General features: G+C 35.9%; 1 pseudogene; it reads left to right on the top strand.

Annotated features, from left to right (window-relative positions):
• Positions 1-2,821: 2,821 nt before the first annotated feature.
• On the top strand, positions 2,822-5,736 carry LOC122410915 (putative aldehyde dehydrogenase family 7 member A1 homolog; annotated as a pseudogene).
• The last annotated feature ends 5,031 nt before the right edge of the window (positions 5,737-10,767 follow it).

Below are 10,767 nucleotides of genomic sequence, written 5' to 3'. Positions count from 1 at the left end.
GACTTTTGTGATGAATTTTCTAGATTACATGATACGGTTGGAGTAAATGATTTGAATGATTGGCACACATGCTGCAACACAGAAATATCAAAGTTTGGAAGTATTCGCTGTATATCAGTCATATAAACTTCAATACTATTTGAAAAGGAACACTTAAAAGCTTGCCGAAACAAGTTCCATTACATATTACCATAATCAAAGATAAGGGGTGATCCGTCGCATATATATTTATCCACAAAAATTTCAGAGTTCGCAGGTATCTGCGCAATGAGCTTCGAAGACAGCAATTTCAAATCTATCCATATATGAGCAACTGAAGACCTTTATAATCAATTTTTTAATTAGAATAACTACACATTATACCAAGACCAGATTTTTTCTTGAAAATCTGATTTATAATATGTGCAATTCAAGATCATGGTTAGAAACCTCTCGAATCATGTTACCACAATCATCATGAAGGAGTAGAAAATCATAGGACACATATTAGGGAACGAATTAATAATATGAATCGATCCGCTGCAATCTGATGGGGTGAAAACAAGGATCGGAGAGGGCAGAGCCAAACTGAATATCAAGCAAAATATGGGGATGTTTAAAAATAATGACAACATAAGATATAAATTAGAAAACATTTATTCAATTAAAGTTAGTAATATCATTCTAACAGTTGCGTGTATTTTAGTTCTATTTATTCTTATATACAGGGTGTCCCATTTTAATCTTACACCTGACTTTTCTCGAAAAATATTGCTCGGATCAAGTATTGTGTGGAACAAAACTTTTGGTACGGTTAAAGATCTCTTCGCGGTACCTCCTGGATACCTCAAAAATAGTTGAAAATGATGTTCTCACTTAAAAAATATGAACTTAATCAAAAAATTTTTCCAACAAAAGTTGTTGGTTTTGCGCTGAAAAATTTTTTGGTGATGAAAAAAAGTTATGTTTCCATTCGAAAAAAACATGTCGGCCATTCTAACGCCGCCATTTTGAATTTTGAATCCACAAACCAATTTTTATCAAACGTCCCCCTTCAACCCCTAAAAGTTTTGTTCCACACAATATTTGATCCGAGCAATATTTTCCGAGAAAAGTCAGGTGTAAGATTAAAATGGGACACCCAGTATAACCTTGACATATAACCACGCCACTGACGATATATTTGCACTGGACAATATTTCTCGTACTCTGGTTTAGTTGGAGGATTATATCAGCTAACACTTATTTCCAATCGAACGAAATAATGAAATCTTGAAAAGTTTCGTTGACATATGCATCGCGCATTTTTTATATTCTTTTTCACACACACATCACAGACTACATTTACGACCTCCGTTAACTTGGCCCCCACATTTGATTATTTCAAACTTTTATTAATGCAAATCGTTTGAGAGTCGTTAGAGAGAGTATGAGAGAAAAGAAAAATTGTTTGAGAGTAATTATTTTTTTGGCAAAAATGATTTTATTTTTTGGCGTGAAGCTGGCCCCCATTTTTTTTATCTCCGGGAAAAATGGACTTAGACGTTTCATTTTTTTTTAATCGTTTGAGAATCGTTTGAGAGAGATTGAGAGTGAAAGAAAATCGTTCGAGAGCTGATATATTAATTGATATTAAATTATTCATAATTAGGTGATTTCACCTAGGGTCCCTAGAACTGGGGCACTTCCGGTGTGCGCAGTCTATATGCGCAGTGCGCGCGACAAATCAGGTGTCACCTATCTACTTATGTGACAAGTACAGATTTATGCTGATTACCATAAACCTGATCGTACACGTTCGATTTTTTAATTGTTCATTAACATAGTTATCGATTATGATAGTATAGTGGAAGCGTGAGGTGCGTAAGAAGAATACGGTTATGCCTTCGATCCGAGAATCGCAACAGAGTCGAGCTTCAATGAAGGTTTGCTCCCGCTATATATAAAAGCATGCGTTCTTGCCTATCACAACCTTAATCATCTCCGCAGAGACAAGACTTTTTGTTAACTAATGTTAATGTTCGTGAGACTTACTCACACAGTATACGTGTCTACGAAATTGGTTCGCGAATTTTGAGATTTTGTACGAAAACACCATCAACGTTTGGCTCTTTTGTTGTTTTATTTGCACCTCATTGTGTACAATATATGCAATGATAGTTATCTTCAAAAGTAGTGCAAAAACTTTTCTCTTTCCTTGATCAGCTGAACTTTCACAACCGTGTATACAAGATTTCTTGCAGTCAATTGATTTTTCCAAATATTTTTTGCAGAGAAATTTACAAAAAAAAGCATAAACGAAGGAAGCAAATAATTCACATCACAACCTCAAAGATGATTTTCATGAATAAATAAATTTTTTATTCATAGGTGTTCGTCAAATATATCCGGTTTATTGTGAATCCTTATACTGCTGTCTCCCTGCAGGTTAGCAGGATTGCACAGACTATGGATTCTCAATGTCTCATCCAAAACTGATTCGCAAATGTTGCGACCATTCAATTTTACTTTGGATAGATTTTTCTCTTTAGCTCATTATCCTTGATATTGGCAATAGAGTTTAAGTGCTGGTTGTACTAGTATATACAGAATCAGAGTTTTCACTTACCCTCAACATTTTATGTATAATCCGTTGATAATTCATTGACTTTCGAGAAATTTTCATATGAGACATTTGTTTTTTTTTTTTCAGGATCACAAAGAAAGTACCAACCATGGTACATTCTCTTTGTCATAATGTACATAGCGACGTCAGAGGATGCATTTGTCTAGAATTACATTTCGTCCCCGAAGGCCTTAGGGACAGGCTTCTCAGGTCTACGGTTGGAACAGCGCAATAGCAATGGTTTGTGGCGATGCCGTGTAGTTTGGAAAGCCTCGCCCACAACTCTCCTCGTCTCGGTTGCTACAACTAAAATCGTTGCTAATTTTTTCGAACGGAATGGCATTTCAGGCTTGATAACTTGTTCGGTTATCGGTGGAGCGGACGTCAGTGAAAACTTTGCTCAAAGATAAACGGTAACGCGCATTATAGACTTTGGAAAATACGTCGAAGGGACACTCATGTAAAATCACCTCATTTATAAATAGCTTCTTATTAAAAATTATAGGAAAATTTTATCCTGTGATGCAGTCGCAGTCGACGCCGATCTTGAAATGGCAGTCAGAGCAGCTGTGTTTTCGTACGTTGGCACAGCTGGGTAGAGATGCACCACGACCAGACGTTTCATCCTCGACAAAAAAATCAAGCAAAATTTTTTGAGAAGTTTCAAAAAAGCCTTTAAAAGTATTGTTGAAAGGATTGGTGACCCTTTGGACAAATCTATGTTGCACAATCAACACACAGTCGACAGTTATGCGGTAACATATTTTTTTAAATGAATTTGTCTTTGAAAAATGTTGTTGATTTTTCGAGCATATTATCGGAATAAAAAATCGGATCTTGAAAAAATCCGTTTTTACCTTTGTGCATTGTGATTGTGATCCGAGTACAATTTTTCGAATCACTTCGAGCTATTAAATAGAACTTGGTTCGAAATGGAAAATTTCGATCGGAATATTTATCGTTCAATTTTTTATCACCCCTTTGAAACACAACTATTTGGTGCAATAATTGAATTATAGAATTTTGCTTTCATTAAATGATTGTCTATAAAATCTCTTCCCGAAGTTGAATAGAGGAAGCAGTTTGTTCATTCTGAAGCAAATAAAAAATTTCATATCAAATTTTCAAAGTTACCAAAAAGTAATGTACATTACATTACATTTTTTGACAGTTGACAGTTAAAAAAGCTGTGGCAAGCGGCGGTGTCCTCGAGTTCGGTGGTAACGTGATAGACCGACCAGGATTTTATGTCGAGCCAACAATATTAACAGATTTACCAATGACCGCGGACGTCGTACAAAAATAAACCTTCGCACCAATTGTTTACGTTCTCGAGTGCAACTCCGTTGAGGAAGCAATGGCTATGAAAAATGGAGTTGAACAAGGACTCGGCAGCTCTTTGTTCACCAGAAATTTGTCCAACGTCTTTCAGGTAAAATTAGCTCGAGTATCGAATCTGTTTTTCGTTCGGCTCGACGGAATAATTATGGTTTTGATTACAGTGGATCGGACTGCGGTATCGCGAATGTAAACATCGGAACGAGCTGTGCAGAAATCGGTGGCGAAAAATCGACGGGCGGCGGTCGGGAGAGCGGAAGCGACGTATGGAAAAGTTACATGAGACGAGCGACGGTGACGATGAATCACGGGAACGAAAATTCGAGTAAATAAACAGCTCGTTAACGTAAATTTTAATATTTACAGATACATACTTTGAGGACCAATTCATAACGTGAATCTTATAAAATCGACTTTTATATCGACCGAGGATTGCTTGTGAAATTTGCAAGTCTGTGGTAAATCGTAACGGAGATCAGCTATCACTTTCTCTTCCATTCCCAATTGTTGTCTCTTCTTTAACACATGATCTCGAATACTCATCTTATATGAAGCGAGTACATCGTCCTCGTTGCGAGTTTCGATGCAGTTTCCAAAAATTTCATGTCTATGTCCGCGTTTCGCTTTGTACCGAATGGCGGATTCATTATTACTGTCTCGAAAGCACCCTCGAATCTTCCTGCAAGTATCATTTGATTACTCAATTAACCAATTACATTATACATACTCGGAAAGTTGTAATTATTCGTTGAAGATCATTCTAAGACACGATAAAGTGTGAATATCAATCAATAATTTCTGAATGAGAAAAAGAATGCCGAATATCATAAATAAGCCGCGCAATTTTTATGTGCCTTGCAACGCGACAAGAGTGTAATGACAATAAATTAAAAAAAAAACCTGGTTCTCAGGGAGAAAAAAGCAAAAAGAAATAACATTTGTTTTTCAGACTTGAGCAAGAATTGCCGAAATCGCAAAACAAAGCCCGATTTCAAAGAGAATGGACCAATTAATTTTTCACTTATTTCAAAACGTTGATCACTACTTGATACGGGGAAAAAGTTAAAAAAAAAAGTTAATACCTGGTAAATATTGGAGAACATTGCGCTGAATAGCATCAACATTTAATTCCATGTCACAAGCGTTTCTGTTGAAAACATCAACAGCATCCTAATCGATTTCAACACCAAGAACATAACTTGTCTGCAACAAATCTTGCATTAGAGCTCCGCGAGTTGTGGACAATCTAGTTTATAGTGATTTATATAATAATAATATAATTCTTCAATTATAAAAAAGATTTATAATGCGAAATTGAAACAATATGAATATTGTTGCAGATTCTCAAGCGGTTTCGCCTGTTCCTGGCACTGTTGAAAAGTATGAATTAAACAAATTGCAACTAAAAATTGGCCGTGCAGTCAGAGAATAAGTTCAACAGCGGTATAGCAACTGTATCCTCCACGGACAGTTGAAAGCCATACCGAAGAAATTTAGTCTGGAAAAAGACGACGAAGATGCTATAGAAGAAAAAAATTGAGAAGAGAGAATTGGAGCCAAAGTCGTGCCGAAACCAGTCATGGATGTACTTGGCGAAGAACTCGATTAATTAAGCTCCTTAGAGAATCACAGCGGCGAGTTCAAATACATGAAAGAGCATTAGCTTTCTATTTCCCTTCGAAATCCACTAAAAAGTATGCTCTTGTAACAAATGGTAAAAATCATTAACTCACTTTATTAAACGACTCATATCAATATTTACATGTCGATTTTATTTTCATCATGACATTTTTATATTTCATTTCTTCACATTTTACTCAGCATGGCATGAGGAACGTGTCTAATCTAAGCAAGAAGTCATGATGTTTATTAGAACATAAATCAACTTCAATAATAACTCTCAATAAGATTTTCAAATAAAATATTTTTTGTGTTGAAAAATAAAGTTAAAGAATTAGAATTGATGATTGTGTACATTTTTTTTTCGCTGCTATCATTTGTGAGCTTATTAGAGTCAATCATTGATTCGAACTCGCCTGGTCTTATTTTGATGAAAAAATGCAGCAATTTAGAAATACAAAAATGCAGCAATTCACGATTCTGATCGAATATACACGAGTAAGTGCGGCTCGATCTTCGTTTTGGACGATTTTTTCGTTTTTTCTTTACGTAAGTCGTCGTACCAATCCCATTTTCCCGTAGTTCGAAAGCAGTACGCACTGAAATGGTTCGATTCGTATGCTATTACTCCAATCAATCTGGAATAAACAAGAATCATCGGTCGTATCAAGAATATTACCAAGGATTCCAATAATTAAATTCCTTACCGATATTGCACCTGGTTCACGTTTGAATCTCCAACTCGAATGATTTTTGGAATATTTTCCAATTTGCACGACATACCGCGTGTATCTTTCAAGTCCGCACGAACATCGCTTTCAATGAATATATGAATTCCAGTTTGATATGAACGATTTACCATGCCATTGCAATTTTCGGTCGCACATTTTTGTGAATGTCGTGAGCTGATTTGAAGAGCTTCTTCCAAAATACCAAATCCACCTTCCGATATGGTTTTATAATTTGGTGAAATCGACGCCAGTAACTGCTCTTGACTGCACGAATCTGAGCAAGAGCATGCATTGCAAAATTCAATCACGCGAACACTTGGTTCGCTGATCATGGATTTTTTAACCAAATTATCTATGCTATCCCATGCATTGATCGTGTACGAGACTATGGTTTTCTCCGTTTGAATTTTGGGTGTTGCTGTATACCATTGTAAAAGAAGTCTTGCTCGATCGATGAAAGTGGTTTTGGTTATTCCAGTCGTAAGCGTTTTTGAGACGAATTGAAGTATGTCATTGCCCGAATTTGTTATCGCCAAGGCATATGCGGGATGATCCAAGGCTCCACAAATCAAAATTTCGATTAACGAGTCGAATGAGCATGTCGACTCGACGAAATAACTTTTTTTGTTAATTTTTATTGGCTGTTGCATTTTCGAGCCATTTTGCAAAAAATAAGATTTTTTTTCGGGGTTGGCGACGCGCTTCTGGGCCATATAATGATTGAGGTATTTTATTTCTGGACATGAAGAAAAGTACGCTGTTTGATTTCGTGAATCGCGATTTTCGTTGCTGTTCGTGATTTGATCATCTGCAGTCTGATTTTTTATCGAATCAATAGGGTACACGTCCGTTTTACTGTATGAATGATCCCATCGATCAGTCGACTCAGTGATGTTTCCTTCATCATCGTCAGAGTTGTCAACAGCAATAACTTTCGATTTCACTGCTTGCCCTTTCCAATTCTCTTGTGTCATCAAGTCGGAGTCATTGATATTTTCTGGATAATCTTCAGAAATCTCAGAAAAGCTCGAAATATTGCTGATAGCTTCGTCCGCTAATATCTGAAAGTGCCTAATCTAAGCAAGAAGTCATGATGTTTATTAGAACATAAATCAACTTCAATAATAACTCTCAATAAGATTTTCAAATAAAATATTTTTTGTGTTGAAAAATAAAGTTAAAGAATTAGAATTGATGATTGTGTACATTTTTTTTTCGCTGCTATCATTTGTGAGCTTATTAGAGTCAATCATTGATTCGAACTCGCCTGGTCTTATTTTGATGAAAAAATGCAGCAATTTAGAAATACAAAAATGCAGCAATTCACGATTCTGATCGAATATACACGAGTAAGTGCGGCTCGATCTTCGTTTTGGACGATTTTTTCGTTTTTTCTTTACGTAAGTCGTCGTACCAATCCCATTTTCCCGTAGTTCGAAAGCAGTACGCACTGAAATGGTTCGATTCGTATGCTATTACTCCAATCAATCTGGAATAAACAAGAATCATCGGTCGTATCAAGAATATTACCAAGGATTCCAATAATTAAATTCCTTACCGATATTGCACCTGGTTCACGTTTGAATCTCCAACTCGAATGATTTTTGGAATATTTTCCAATTTGCACGACATACCGCGTGTATCTTTCAAGTCCGCACGAACATCGCTTTCAATGAATATATGAATTCCAGTTTGATATGAACGATTTACCATGCCATTGCAATTTTCGGTCGCACATTTTTGTGAATGTCGTGAGCTGATTTGAAGAGCTTCTTCCAAAATACCAAATCCACCTTCCGATATGGTTTTATAATTTGGTGAAATCGACGCCAGTAACTGCTCTTGACTGCACGAATCTGAGCAAGAGCATGCATTGCAAAATTCAATCACGCGAACACTTGGTTCGCTGATCATGGATTTTTTAACCAAATTATCTATGCTATCCCATGCATTGATCGTGTACGAGACTATGGTTTTCTCCGTTTGAATTTTGGGTGTTGCTGTATACCATTGTAAAAGAAGTCTTGCTCGATCGATGAAAGTGGTTTTGGTTATTCCAGTCGTAAGCGTTTTTGAGACGAATTGAAGTATGTCATTGCCCGAATTTGTTATCGCCAAGGCATATGCGGGATGATCCAAGGCTCCACAAATCAAAATTTCGATTAACGAGTCGAATGAGCATGTCGACTCGACGAAATAACTTTTTTTGTTAATTTTTATTGGCTGTTGCATTTTCGAGCCATTTTGCAAAAAATAAGATTTTTTTTCGGGGTTGGCGACGCGCTTCTGGGCCATATAATGATTGAGGTATTTTATTTCTGGACATGAAGAAAAGTACGCTGTTTGATTTCGTGAATCGCGATTTTCGTTGCTGTTCGTGATTTGATCATCTGCAGTCTGATTTTTTATCGAATCAATAGGGTACACGTCCGTTTTACTGTATGAATGATCCCATCGATCAGTCGACTCAGTGATGTTTCCTTCATCATCGTCAGAGTTGTCAACAGCAATAACTTTCGATTTCACTGCTTGCCCTTTCCAATTCTCTTGTGTCATCAAGTCGGAGTCATTGATATTTTCTGGATAATCTTCAGAAATCTCAGAAAAGCTCGAAATATTGCTGATAGCTTCGTCCGCTAATATCTGAAAGTGCCTAATCTAAGCAAGAATTTTCTCATGATGTTTATTAGACTAAATGAACTTCATTAATACCTCAATCAATTTTTTAAATAAAATATTTTCAGTGTTGAAAATGAAGTTAAAGAATTTGAATCGATGATTGTATAGTTTGAAAAAACCGTACGATTCTAGTTTATTGATAAATCTCAGAAATCGACAAAATAAGAAGGCTGAAAATAATTCCAGAAAAAAAATATGCGACGACTAAAACACTTATGTATATATATAACATTCAATATATACTCCAATTCTCCATGCATCCAACGCGAATTCTCTCAAAAATCGTATTATCGTAAGCGTTTTCGCTGAATTTTACGATACATTGTAAGGTGCATCACAGCACGCCCTTCCCATCGTCGAAGCGAGCTCGTTGTATTATATCTCCTGCTGCACTGTTAACAGCTTGGCTGCTCAATTTTTTAGGACTCATTTCATCAGTTTTTTCCCTTCTACTTTTTCGATTTTCATTCTTGATTTTCGGATATATATTTTTATTTTTCAATTATTTTCGGTACAAATTTTTTATTTGTTTTTTTTTCTTTCATGTCTAATGCATCAATGTTCGTAATTTTTTGTCACTTTTTCGTAATCGATTTTACTCATCGTACTCGCGGTTGAGACAAGCGCATTTGCAATGCCACGGAAAGCTACTGCCTGTGTGGAAGAAGCTATGCGAGGCTTAAAAAGATGTATTTTTCATTTTCCTTCGTCAAAACTGCTGCCGTATTTTTCAGACGTACCGGAAAAAAATCAGCAAAGATTTAAATAATTAGTAGAGTTCTCATTACATCTACATTATTCTTGTCCAGGATCGTCGTCAAACACTCACTTTTGCCCGATCGTTATCAGGTATCACCATTCTATCGCCGACAAACCAACTGCTTCCTAAATCCAACGATGTTACGTCAAACGACTCAACAGTGTTCGGAGATTCCGATGGATCGGACTTGGATATTGATAATGCTAAAAAATTATTCGTAGTACATCTCACTAATGAATAATGGAACGTAACAAAATCGTTTTACGTAATCTACATCCTTTATTTCCCTTAAAAAACACGTACACTCCAATATCAAAAGAATCGATAATTCATGATGTAGCATTGTCTCATTTCAAACGACGTTACAATTTTGGAACTCGTTTCCCGATTATTTCATGATTTTTGTATTTCATTCTTTTTTTTTCGCCATTGTATTTAGACGTTTTGAACACGATCTACGACATACTCTCCTCCCAGGCTATTGGTACTGCTGGTTGATGTCGTTCAAGCACCTGTCTTTCTTTTAGTCAGTATTAGTTACGTGACGGTTATAATTTAGAAATGAGAGTTAAAAGTTACGAATGATTTTGTGATCTGTGTGTCTTCTTTTTTTTCATTTCAGCATTTAATTTTTATCGTGACATATACGTATGAAATATTGCGAGAAGGAAAATCAAGGAGAGATGGCGATTTCAGCCAATTAAGTTGTCTCGACTTGGTTCATACGATTTCTAATTTTGCAGTTCACTCAGGCACACGCGTATTTCCATGCGAAAATATCAATATTTTGAGTATTTAATTGGAATTTACTAACGAGACTATAAAGTAGCTTAAATATCGGTCGTTTCCTCAAATCAAACGTTTATAGCTTTTTTGCTTGGGATTTCTGAGCTAAAAATGCACGGTAATTTTGAGTATGTGTTATTGATTTTCGTGGACTATGAATTGCTGCAAAAACCTCTTTTTTCCTTCTTTTTCATTTTCATTGAAATCTCCCAAGTTGTGTTTCTATATCGTTATATTTCACGTTAGAATTTAAAAAATCGAAAACAGAG

The sequence above is a fragment of the Venturia canescens genome, chromosome 5 (assembly GCF_019457755.1).
Source record: "Venturia canescens isolate UGA chromosome 5, ASM1945775v1, whole genome shotgun sequence".
In the NCBI taxonomy this organism is placed as follows: domain Eukaryota; kingdom Metazoa; phylum Arthropoda; class Insecta; order Hymenoptera; family Ichneumonidae; genus Venturia; species Venturia canescens.
The sequence above is the reverse complement of the archived record's forward strand: the minus strand, read 5'-3'. Positions and strand labels throughout refer to the sequence as shown.